This window comes from Sminthopsis crassicaudata, chromosome 4 (genome assembly GCF_048593235.1).
Source record: "Sminthopsis crassicaudata isolate SCR6 chromosome 4, ASM4859323v1, whole genome shotgun sequence".
Lineage (NCBI taxonomy): Eukaryota > Metazoa > Chordata > Mammalia > Dasyuromorphia > Dasyuridae > Sminthopsis > Sminthopsis crassicaudata.
The window spans coordinates 188,118,868-188,132,417 of NC_133620.1; the positions used below are offsets into that span (position 1 = coordinate 188,118,868).

At 33.8% G+C, this 13,550-nt stretch overlaps 1 long non-coding RNA gene across 1 annotated transcript in view; it reads right to left on the reverse strand.

Moving 5' to 3' along the window:
- The window catches only part of LOC141541211 (uncharacterized), a 106,337-nt gene that overhangs the window by 25,926 nt on the left and 66,861 nt on the right, over positions 1-13,550 (reverse strand). The gene's annotated exons all lie outside the window — the stretch shown is intronic.

Below are 13,550 nucleotides of genomic sequence, written 5' to 3' on the forward strand. Positions count from 1 at the left end.
CTACTTCAGTTCAGAGCTTTTGAACTCAAGTACTCCACTAGCTTTAGCTTCCCCAGAATGAGAGATCATAGTCTCTATTTTCAAGAATCAATTACTTGGAGAAAATTTATTTTGCATTTTTGTTGTTCATGAGAGTGATTTAAATTTTAATATTGGTCCCAATAGCCCCCCCCAAGAAACTTCCAAGTACATTTGAAATTTAAATTAATCTTGGAGGGAAAAAATAGATAATTTTAAAGACAATGAGTGAAACATTCTAGATTTAAGAAAAAAATAGAAGCATTGTAAAGTAAGAAATAGAAAGAATTGAGCAAAGGTTTCTTGAGAAGCAGAAAAAAAGCAATAATGGAAGGGCTCAAAAATAGCAAAGATGGAACTTTTCAGATCATACAAATTCAAAAATCCTGGGTCTGTGTAAAGTATAAATTTGACAATCTTAATTCATATGTAAATTTTTATTTTATCATTAATCATCTACCAAAGTATTGGTGAAAATCAAAATATGTGTGGCACAATGGATAGAGCTCCAGCCCTGAAGTCAGGAGGCCTCAGACACAACACTTCCTAGCTGTGTAACCCTGGGCAAGTCATTCAATCCCAATTGCCTCAGCAAAAAAGAAAAGAAAAGAAAATCAAAGTATGTATAGAGAATCAACTGTAGTCTCAAAACTGTTTTAATGTTAGAGAAATTCTAGAGTGTTCAAAAACTGAAAAGACCAGATCTTTGTTATTTACCCCTAAGGAAGATATGATTTAATTTGAGAAATGAAGATAATGCTTAGATGATCTATCTATCTATCTATCTATCTATCTATCTATCTATCTATCTATATAATATCAATATGAATTGTAGACAGTGGGATAAAAGTTTGGGACATCAACTTGTAATATCCACTAAATTTCATTTGAAATACTGTCTATCCAATTTCAGAATCTAGAGAATTACTGATTTTTTCATTTGTGTGCTATACTGCAACCAATTTACCATTACAACTCCTTGTATTAGAAAGTATTTGTATTGAATTCTTTATGAGAATTGCTATTAAGTTACTGTGAGAATTTTAAAACTACATTATTACTCTTTAGTAGAAACATCCTTATTATTCTTTTTGCATTTAAATGGATCTATACTGTTTGCCTTTTATGAAAGCATAATACCCTCCATCTTCTTAGGGCAAAAATGCTTTGTGCCTTAAATCCACAGGAAGTTCATAGTCTGTGCTATTTCTCTGAGTCTTCTTCTCTTCTCATTTTGATGGCTGAGTTTGCTATTCCATTTGGTTTGTCCAGGCAATAACAAGGATCCATGAGGGAATTTCATGTGCCCTTTCATATGAAGAACTTAAAAGAAATTATCTGGATCCTTAAGGGGATTACCAATGTTAGAGGGACTGCCAGAGAATTTTTAAATTGCCCTCTGTAGAAAGGTTGTGTGTGTGTGTGTGTGTGTGTGTGTGTGTGTGTGTGTGTGTGTGTTAAATCCAGTCCTTATGTACTAAGGAAATTATCAGAAGAGTTTCCACCCAGAGAAAGGGGCCATGTCAAATTGTCCCAAATTCCTCTACAGAGAGTTTTATTTAACTTTGAAAACTCAGAGTAGACCAGATTTCTGTTTAAGAAAGAAGCCAGTTCTTTTGTTTTGTTTTGCTTTGCTTTGCTTTTTGTTGTTTCTGTCAATTCCAAATGGAGAAAGGCTCTATGAAACCAAAATGAATAAGCAAAATGATTTCTCATAAATTTTGTAAAATGCTTCTTATTTTGTTAGCTTATTCTAGTAACTTTGAAAAATGCCCCTTATTCTATTGATCTGCAAATTTTTGTATTTGGAGTAAATTGGATTTTTAGCTGCAAAAAAACTTTATTCTCATTGGTCTTTTTATTGAAATAATGTAACTTTTATATTGGAAAATCTCAACAGATCAACAACAATCTTCACATCTTTAAAATTGTCTGTCATTCTCATTAAAACTAATAAATATAATCTTGGGCTACATTAAGAAAAGCCTATCATACAGGAAAGAAGTAATTGTCTTGCTCTACTCTCTCCTGGTCAACCCATATCTGAATCATGATCTTTATTTCTGGCTCTGCCTATTAGGAACGTAATTAATAAATCACAAATATCCAAAGCAGTCTCAAGTATACATTGATTGATTAAAGATATGGTGAGGTGTTTAACTGGGAAAAGAGAATATACAGTTAGGTTAATTGTGTTCTAATATCTGAAGGACCACTATATGGAGGAAAGAATGAACTCATTCTATTTGACACAAAAGGCAAAATGAATTGTCATATAAAAAGGTGAGAAGAAACAGTCTTAAAATTAATGTCAGTCAAGAAAAAAGAATTTTTAAAATTAGATGCCTTGGATAGGCTACCTTAGAAGGCAATTGGTTTCTGTTTATTAGAGGCTTGTGAATAGGAGCTAGATGATTACTTTCTGGATAAATTATAAAAACAATTCTTACTAAGGTATGATTTGTAGTAGATGGACTCTGAAGTTCCTTTGTAATTTCAGAGTTTATGACTTGTTCTTTTTGGAATTTTGTATCTGAAGGACAAAACAGCCAGCTTATTATGTCCAAATTGTATTTAATAATCTAAAATACCCAAATAAACAGAAATAATCATATATATCCACATGAAATTATGTGTACATTTGTAGTATGTTTGAACATATACACTATATATCTATAAATATGTGTGAGGATTCACATATGTTTTATACACATGTGCATACATACATTCATATGAGTTTGTATTCTTAGATGTATGACAGATTTTACATGAAATAATAAAATTAAACAAAGTTATGCTTTGCTGACTTTGGAAATTGAATTAATCAGAGCAAATTAAGTTAAAGAATCAATAGAGATGGATTATTTTTGGATAGAAAACACAGATTTATGTGTGTTCTCACTGCTTATAGCACTGTTTATTAAATTTAACTTGCAAACTTTCAAATAAAATACATTACTGTCCATTTAAGTAATTCTTAAAATTCCATGTTGTCCCATACTACTAGATTTGGTCATTTCTAGAACACATTTAAGTAAAAATTAAATTTCTGAATGCTTTGATTGCCATGTTATATTTTAATCTTCTGGTTCCAAATTTGTGTGCTAAAAGATTATCATCCCCAAATGGTCTCCCGATAGATTTTATTATTTTTCTTCTAATGTTAACATGTAAAAATATAGACGTTCTGAGACACTCCTGAGAGTAATATCATTTCATTTTCCTTTATTTTATCCTGAGCATATTTTTACACAGTTTATTTTGAGGGTGGGAAGATTATATTTGTCTAATGCCACTTATCAGCAGATATTCAAAGGGAAAAACAAAATAAAATAAATAAAAAATATCTTGAAATGAATTTATGCTCCTGTAGATTCAGATTATGCCTCCCCACTTTTTCTTCAATTGGTCCAAATTAAGCACTATGTTTAAAACACAAATATTATTCAAAAATTTCTGGAGATGTCTGTGTCCCTTTCCTTTTCTTACCTTCATGTAGTGCCTTTTTATCAAATTAAATCAATTTTGTTCCTATGTGTTTCCAAACCACCCTCTATAGGGACCCAGGAGAACAGATGATGGTATACATTCATTCACTCATCAAGTCTTTTTGTCTGGCACATATCATTTCTATAACCCACATAAGATGACAATGTCATCTTTTAGGATCAGAATCACTATAAGTGATTGTTTAAATCTTTCAGCCACTAATCCAGCAAATTGAATTTCATTATAGTTGCAGCTTCTCTTTTCTCAATTAAAGATGCACTCTCACTTTTGGAATTAAGCTTCATTTGGGACACAGGATATCGTATTGCTAATGTATTTGACCTGAAATGTATTGAATAGTATATCAGCATGTAGATAATAAAAATATATTCTCTGAATTTGCTGTCTATTTATTAGTGGTTTATGACCTTCCTGAGAAAACTGGAGTCAATACATGTTCAATAATAATAATATATACAATTTATGTTGTATTTTAAGATTTGCAAAGTTCTACACATATAATATCTTATTTGATCCTAACAACAATGCTGTGAAGGTATTTTAAAGCAAATTTAAGAGACAACAATAGAAACAACATTGAACTTGGATCTCTAGAACTTTTGTTAAAATGTTGTTTCTGTCATTTACTACTGAAATGACTTCAGACAAGTTATATAACCTAAATATACCTGTTCCTCAGTTGTAAAATTGGGGAGTTTAACCATGTTCTCTGGCATACTTTCTAAGGAACTAACCCCAAAATAATACAAACAAGAGTTAGTCTTCCCCCAAAAAAATTATAAAAATGAGAATGTAAATATCTGACTGGCCCTACCACCCCCAAATCCATCTCAACCCCAATTTTCCCTCTCCATCAGGTCAATATTGCTTAGTTCCTATTATTTGACCTTAGTTTTCAAAGACAAATAATAATGACACAAGATAATATCTTGATTCCTATGTAAATCAGAGTTAAGGGAGGCAGACTTGTACAAAGTTGTAAGCCTCCTTCTTTCTTCCAGTGACCAAAGTCCAGTGGTGGGCTAAAAGTCATAATTACAGGTGATAATTTGGGATGTAGTGGATGACACTGGCATCGTTAATGTCTGACCAACCTCTAAGCATTCCACAGTTCCTGTTTCACCTGCCTTCATGGCCACTGAAAAAAATATGTTCACCTGGTGCTAACTGAAGTGAGCAGAACTAGAAGAACACAGTCCATGGTAGTGACATGATTATGTGATGATCAACTGTGATGGACTTTTCTCTTTTCAAGAATGAAATGATTCAAAACAATTTCAGGAAATTTGTCATGGAAAGAGCTATCTATGAGAAAAAACTATGGAGATTGAATGTGGATAAAAGCACATTATTTTCACTTTTGTTGTTGTTATTGTTGTTTTCTTTCTCATGTTTTTCTCCTTTTGATCTTATTTCTCTTGCACAGCATGATGAATATGGAACTATCTTTAGAAGAATTGCACATGATTGCTTGTTGTCTAGGGGACATGGTGGAGGGGAAAGAGAGAGAAAATATGGAATATAAGGTCTACAAAGAAGTAGATAGCCCCTTAATTCAGTAATGGTTTTGAGCCTTTGTATTACCCTCAATACGGTTTAGCCCATCTGCTGAGACAGTATATCTGGATGTGGCCACTGCACTTTGTACAATTTTTTGTAATCATAGGTGATAGTTGAGTCAAGGTAGATAATGAAAGTGGAAGAACAGCCTTGATAGGAGTTCAGCTATCACTCATAACAAAGGTGCTAATTTTCCTTGAACACCCCATATACTCTCAATACATGTTACACCATGTTCCTAGATCAATATTCTCTGTCTCTGCTCTTTCCTCTCTTCTTCCTCATATTGTCTGCCATCTTCTACCATCCTATCTGCTGTGCTTACATTGTTTGCCTCTCTATCCCTTTTTATGACTTGTCTCTATACTTTCTATTTTGTTTTCCTCCCCATTTTCTGCAGTTATTAAACTATGATTATTGCCTTGTTTCTCATTACCAACATTATCTTTCCTGGTAAGTACCCAAAGAACCTGGTATGCTTTCCTCTAGTCCATACTTCCTATCTCCAATATGTAATTCTTTTATTATCATTTTTATCTCTTTTGTGTTTTTTGGTAAATAGTATATTATGTTTTCAAATTACATATAAAGATCCTTTTCAATATTCATTCCTTGTAAGATTTTGACTTTCAATTATTCCCTCCCTTTCTCCCTTCCCCCAAAATAGAAAGCAATCTGATATAGGTTACACATGTGCAATCATATTAACATATTTTCATATTAAAGATGCTGTGAAAGAAGAATCAGAAAAAAGGGGGAAAGCCACCTCAAGCAAGTGAAAATAATATGCTTCAAAATCCATTCAGATTTCACATTTTTTTCTCTGGATAGTGATAACATTTTCCATTAGAAGTTTTTTGGAATAGTCTTAGATCATTGTATTGCTAAAAAGAGTCAAGTCTATCACAGTTGATCATTGCACAATATTGTTGTTACTGTGTACAATGGTCTTTCTCAGTTCATGTAAATTTTTCCAGGCTTTTCAGCTGTCAGCTCATCATTTCTTATATTTCCTTAGCATTTCATCATACTCATATACCACAACTTGTTCAGCCATTTCCAAATTAATGGGTATTCCCTCAATTCCCAATTCCCAATTTTTTGTCACAACGAAAAAATTTTCTATAAATATTTTTTATACATATGTCCTTTCCCCTTCTTTTAAAGATCTTTTTGAGCTATAAATCTAGTGTAATATTACTGGATCAAAGCAAAGGTATAGTTTGATTGTTCTGTGGGCATAATTCCAAATTATTTTCCAGAATGGTTGGATCAGTTCACAACCCAATTCATAATTTTGTAAATGAATTATCAATTTACATGTCTGCTAATTTTCACTGGAGAAGAATTTATATTTGGAGTGCCAGCAGCTAAATTAATTATGTAGGTCTAATTTTATGATTTTGAACACCCTTTGCCCCTTTTCTTCTACCATGTAATCATTACTGTAGAAGAAAAAGTAGACCACTCAGGACTGAGGGCCATTTTGTATTTTTTTTCCTGTGGTGATATAATCAAATGATTACCAAGAGCCAAAACTATTGATGATAAGGTTCCCTACATTAAGCTAGGCTGGTATTAGGGAATATAAATGAAAACTACTATCAACAATAATGGACAGCACTAAATAATATTCAACTAGTGGCAACATTAAGACTTAAAGTAAAGTTCCCTGGTGCTTGGTTGAAAGATTTTCTACCAATCCCATGTGCTCAAGCATGTCCACTAATTACAACTTTCAGTAATTGCCTCACTTTAGAAAACATCACTGTCAACAAAGATAGGAATATTATTTTGTGGATCTTTGTTATATGTTATTGTTTTTAAAGTAGTACCCATGTACACGCTTACACTGACAACATTTTGCTTCCTAATCATAATGAAACTCAGAATCAGAAAAGGGAACCTCCTACTTAAACTTATAAATGTGTGCTACAAAAAAAAAAATTGTGATAAGGGGGAGAACAGTCCTCTATCTTTCAAATAACCAAAAGCAAAGATACATATTTGGTATGTAGAAAAATGCAGATTTGAAAATCCCCTTTATAAAGAGATTAGCAAGTACCTCTGTGTGAAAACAAGGTAGGTTGTGCAGCACTGAAATACAAATCAATTGTTTTTGATCTAACACTAGCCAGAAGCCTTACTGTTAATTAAAGGGATGAACTCAGGGTTCCCTCTGCTACAGCTCATTAAAGAGTTCATCACAAATGTTAAAAAAAAATTCTCAGGATAAGCAAATTCCAGAGCATTACTACTGAGAGAAGGCAGATGTCCATCTGGTTAGGATTATCTATAATTCAAGAATGAAAGGGGGAAAAAAGATATATTACTGAGGTAAGGAGATGGGAGATGAAGAGGTCATCATAAAGATTCCCCAATAGGCTTCAATTGACATTTTAACAAGGAATAGCTCAATGTCAAATAAGTAGGTTAGGTAATTCATCTTTTTTCACCTATTGAATTCATTGTATTTTTTCTTTTTTTTCTTCTATTTAGGATTTTAGGTCAAACATCCAATTCACGTTGGTAATCCTTCCCATGTAAAAAGATCCAAAAATCCCAAGGGATTTTATTGCACCGCAAACTCAGTGTGAGAAGTCTTGAGAATAGGAAGCTGAAATGAAGGAACAAAAATTAGTATGAACTTGAACTATGTGAATGGAAATATAACATTTCACACAAGGGACATTATCAGCACCTCCTAAGCCCTGATCATTCTGTAGCCAGAGAATTTTGTCCCATACAAGGCAGCTAGGTTACATGATGGATCAAATAATAGACTTGGAGTCAGTAAGATTTGAATTCTAGTCCTGCTTCAGATGCTTATTAGCTGGATGCTCTTATATGAGTCACTTGGATCTCTTTCTATTTTGACAAAGCAACTGGAGTTAAGTGACTTGCCCAAAGCCACACAACTAATAAGTGTTAAATGTATGAAATCAAATTTAAACTCAGAGACTTCTGATATATGGCCCATGTTCTATCCCTTGTGTCATACTTGACCTCTCTAAATCTCAGTTTTTTTCATCAATAAAATGGCAAAAATTTACTTCACAGGATTGTTGAGATGATGAAATAAGATAATATATATAAAGGGCTTTGAAAACTTTAAAACACTAAGTATTTATTGCCATTCTTAGTATAGTTATTTAAGAGGAAAATGGAAGATGAAAAATATATAGAAGATGAGGATGAGAATGAGATTATACACTTTACCATGCATTAATAAAAATGAGAGTCTTCAATAGATGTAGAAAAAGCTTTTGATAAAATCCAACACACATTCCTATTAAAAACACTAGAGAGTATAGGAATAAACAGACTTTTCCTTAAAATAGTAGCATCTATTTAAAACCATCAGCAAGCATCATATATGTAATGGGGATAAACTAGAACCATAACCAATAAGATCAGGGGTGAAACAAGGTTGCTATTCAATATTGTATTAGAAATGCTAGCCTTGGAAATAAGAGAAGAAAAAGAGATTAAAGAAATTAGAGTAGGTAATGAGAAAACCAAATTATCATTCTTTGTAGATGATATGATGGTATACTTAGAGAACCCCAGAGAATCAACTAAAAAGCTATTATAAATAATCCACAACTTTAGCAAACTTGCAGGATACAAAATAAATCTACATAAATCATCAGCATTCTTATATATCATTAACAAAATCCAACAGCAAGAGATACAAAGAAAAATTTCATTTAAAATAACTGTTGAAAATATAAAATATTTGGGAATTTATTTGCCAAGGGAAAGTCAGGAATTATATAAGCAAAACTGCAAAACACTTTCCACACAAATAATGTCAGATCTAAGCAACTGGAAAAATATCAAGTGCTCTTGGATAGGTAGAATGAATATAATAATAAAGAAGACAATATTATCTAAACTAATCTATTTATTTAGTGCTATACCAATCAGACTCCCAAGAAACTATTTTACTGACCTAGAAAAAATAACAACAAAATTCATCTGGAAGAACAAAAAGTCAAGAATGTCAAAAGAATTAATGAAGAGAAAAGCAAATTAAGGTGACCTAGCTGTACCAGATCTAAACCTATATTATAAAGCAGCATTCATCAAAACCATTTGGTACTGGCTAAAAAAAATAGTAAAGCTGATCAGTGGAATAGGTTAGATTCAGAGAACACAATAGCCAATGACTATAACAATCAAGTATTTGACAAACCCCAAAGCCCCAACTTTTGGAATAAGAATTCACTATTTGAAAAAAACTGCTGGGAAAACTGGAAACTAGTAAATCAGAAAGTAGGCATAGACCCACACCTAACACTGTATACCAAGATAAGGTTGAAATGGATACATGATCTAGATATAAAGAACGATACTATAAACAAACTAGAAAAACATAGGATAGTTTACCTTTAAGATTTGTGCAGGAAGAAGGAATTTGTGAGCAAAGAAAAAGTAGAAATCATTATTAATCATAAAATAGATAATTTTTATTATATTAAGTTAAAAAGTTTTTGTACAAACAAAACTAATGCAGACAAGATTAGAAGGGAAAATATTTTTACATCCAAATGATAAAGGCCTCATTTGTAAAACATATAGAGAATTGACTCAAATTTATAATAGTTTAAGCCATTCTCCAATTGATAAATGATCAAAGGATATGAACAGACAATTTTCAGATGAAGAAATTGAAACTATTTCTATCCACATGAAAAGGTGTTTCAAATCACTATTGATCAGAGAAATGCAAATTAAGACAACTCTGAGATACCACTACACACTTGTTAGATTGACTAAGATGACAAGAAAAGATAATGACAAATGTTGGAGGGGATGTGGGAAAACTGGGACACTGATTCATTGTTGTTGAAACTGTGAACAGATCTACCCATTATGGAGAACAGTTTGGAACTATGCTCAGAACGTTATCAAACTGTGCATACCCTTTGATCCATCAGTGTTTATACTGGGATTATATCCCAAAGAGATTCTAAAAGAGGGAAAGGAACCCACATGTGCAAAAAATGTTTGTGGCAGCCCTCTTTGTAGTGATAAGAAACTAAAAATTGAATGGATGTCCATCAAATGGAGAATGGCTGAATAAATCATGGTATATGAATGCTATGGAATACTATTGTTACTATAGAAACAGGATGATTTCAGAGAGGTTTGGAGAGACCTACATGAACTGGTGCTAAGTGAAATGAGCAGAACCAGGAGATCATTATACATGGCAACAAGAAGATTATATGACGATCAATTCTGATGGACATATCTTTTCAACAATGAGATGCTTGAAACAAGTTCTACTTGTGCAGTGATAAAGAGAGCCATCTACACCCAAAGAGAGTACTGTAGGAACTGAGTGTGGTTCACAACATAGCATTCTCAGTCTCTCTGTTGTTAATTGCTTGCATTTTTTTTTCTTTCTCAGTTTTCCTTTTACTTCCTTCTTGATCTGATTTTTCTTGTGCAACAAGAAAACTGTATAAATATGTATAAAATAAAAAAGAAAAATAAGATTCTTTAATCTAGAGGTGAAAATACAGAATGGCAAAAAGCTTTGTTTAAGGTGATAAAAAGGTTTCACACTGGATTTGAGATAGAACTAGTTCTGATTAGTCTATAAGACAGAACTAGAATCAAAGTATATAAATTACATGGAAACATATTTTATAGCAGGCCAGAACTCTGAAAGGATATACTTGAATCTAAGACAGCAGGGTGCTTGTAGTTAAGTACCTATTCAATGTGAGATGGTCTTACTCTAAGCACATACTTGATGTAATGTAATGATGTGGTCAATCTAGTTGGCATATACTTAGGGTATTATGGTGATATGATGTTCTACAGCTGCACATGTCCAGTGTGGTGTGGTGATGTAGTCTTGCTAGGGAATTTAAGGGAAGTCCCAGGGACAGAAAGTTCTATCTCAACTGCAGCTCTTAGCAGCAGCTCTCAGCCACAGAAGACTTCAGGTCCAGACTCCAAACTCCATTGTGGACCACTCCTGTAGGGACTCTCCTGTCTCCTTCACTTCTCCATCCTAAGACCAAGGACTTTGCCTGATCCTGAGGTTCTCTAGAGAGCAGGCTTGGACATTACAATATTTCATCTTAACTCAAGGAAAGCTTCTTCACAATTGGAGTTTTTCCAAAATGGAATCATTTGCTTCAGGAAAAAGTGTGTTAATCTTGGTCCTGGAAAATAATACAATAAAACATCCAACTTTCTCAGTGAATGGGGTGATGGAGTACAGGAATGGAATGTTGCATACACTGACATATTCTATTATTATATTGGTTGTTTTTATTAACTGTTTTTCATTATTAAATTGAGAGCAGCATTTGGGAGCAAGCTCTACATAAAAAACACTACAATGAGGAGAGAAAGAGAGAGGCAGAGACAGAAACAGAGAGAGAGAGAGAGAGAGAGAGAGAGAGAGAGAGAGAGAGAGAGAGAGAGAGACAGAGAGAGAGACAGAGAGAGAGACAGAGAGAGAGATAGAGAGAGAGAGGAAGGAAGGAAGGAAAGAAGGAGGGAGAGAAAGGGGGGGAGGGAAGAAGAAAGGAGAGGAGGAAGAAAGGAGGGAAGGAGGGAAAGAAGAAGGGAAGGAGGGAAAGAAGGAAGGAAGGAGGAAAGGAAGAAAAAAGAAAGGTGAGAGAGGAAGAGAGAATGAGAGAGTAGAAAAAGAGAGGAGGTGAAAGGAGAGAGGGAAAGAAGATTAAAAAGAAGAGAAAGGAAAGAAGGCAGGGAGCTAGAAAAGGAAAGAAGGGAAGGAAGGAGAAAATGTACAATGATTTTGGTACGTGGAAAACCTAGTAAAGATATTTTGAGAGAAATTTTCTACTGTCCTCTATTTCTGGACATCAAAAACCAGTAACAGGAGAAAAATCAGTTTAACTGAACCAATTTCTTAATTACTATTGTGTGTTCCATATCATGCTAAGCACTTAGTATAGAACATTTAACTACTCATAATGTAAAGACTATTGCAAAACTGTTCAAGATGTAAGAGATGCTAATAAGATTAGAGAATGGGGGGGAAGGGGAGGGTTAACTATATTTTTTTTGTTATCATATGCCAAACATCTTGAAAGAAGTGAATGTACTACCTCATAGACTATTTTACTGATTTACCAGGAAAGAAGATTGCTGGAACTGTCTTCCCAGAAATCTGCCCGAGTCAGAATAATCAAAAGTCTTTATTCTTGGTCTTTTGAGGTTGGGGTCAGGGGATTAGATCTAGTAATCTCCACACCTCCTTCCTCTCTCTCCACCTCCAGGAGAATGCCTCAATGTCCCTCCTTCTACTCTACCCACTCATGTCACTTCCCCTTCTTTTTCCACACCCACCAATTGAGCCAACACAGAATAGTTGGGGAGGGTTATCCTTCAAACATGTTAATAGAGAATTGTCCAATTGGCAATTAGTCTCACGTGCTCCATTATCCAAGTGCATTTTCTCAGTTCTAGCCCTTTACAGAAGATAATGGAAAGAAATGGATGGTCACTTTCTTTTCTTTTAAAAGTACTAAAATGGACCTCTTCTAACTGTGTGGGATGGGAGCAAGATCCCTTTTCTCAAATTAATTAATTAGAGCCATCTTCAGGTACAAAGAAAAAGCATTTATTTAACCCCTGCAGGGAGAGATCTAAATATATCTGGGAGCCATCCCAACTTTCTCCATGTGTTCATTGGATAGAAGGAACTAACCATCCTTGCTCAATGTTGTCTGCTTCCTGTGGGTACATCATTTCCTATGGACATGACTTCTTGAGAGTATGATCTTTAGAGACCATGGACTCCCTGCAACTCAGGGTTCAAGACTGTGAATAGGAATCATGTGACTTCCTGACACATGAGCCCCAAGACCTCATCTTCCCACTCTGGGTATAGGGATCATGTGACTTAGGCCTAGTCTCAATATTGAGAAATTTTCATCCAATCCGTCCCATTCATCACTAAACATCTTAATACACTTAAATTAACTTGTTGGTAATATTGAATGCTAAGTCTTTTATTAATGATAACTTTTATTTGCATTACTTTCCCTTCCAATATTAGCAATGTCCTTTATATATATTTAGTGACTCCAACCATTCTTATGTTTCAGCTCAAGTGCCAGACTACCTTGATCAATAAAACCCAAAGTAATTTTGTCTTCCTGTGACCCATTAGAACACTTACCTAAATTACTCATTTTACTTATAAAAAAGATAAAATTTTATCATCTTTTTGTCTTTTCTTCCCACATAGGCTATAAACCTCCTTGAGGGAAAAGATCATGTTCCTTATACTTGTGTATACTTTTCTTAGTGATAAACATAGTGACTTCTGAATAGTAAGTGAAGTGAAAAGTCATAAATAATTTAAAAAAATATTCCTTTGGAGGGCAGCTAGTTGGTGTAGTGGATAGAGCAGCAGCCCTGAAGTGAGGAGGACCTGAGTTCCAATCTGGCCTCAGACACTTAAC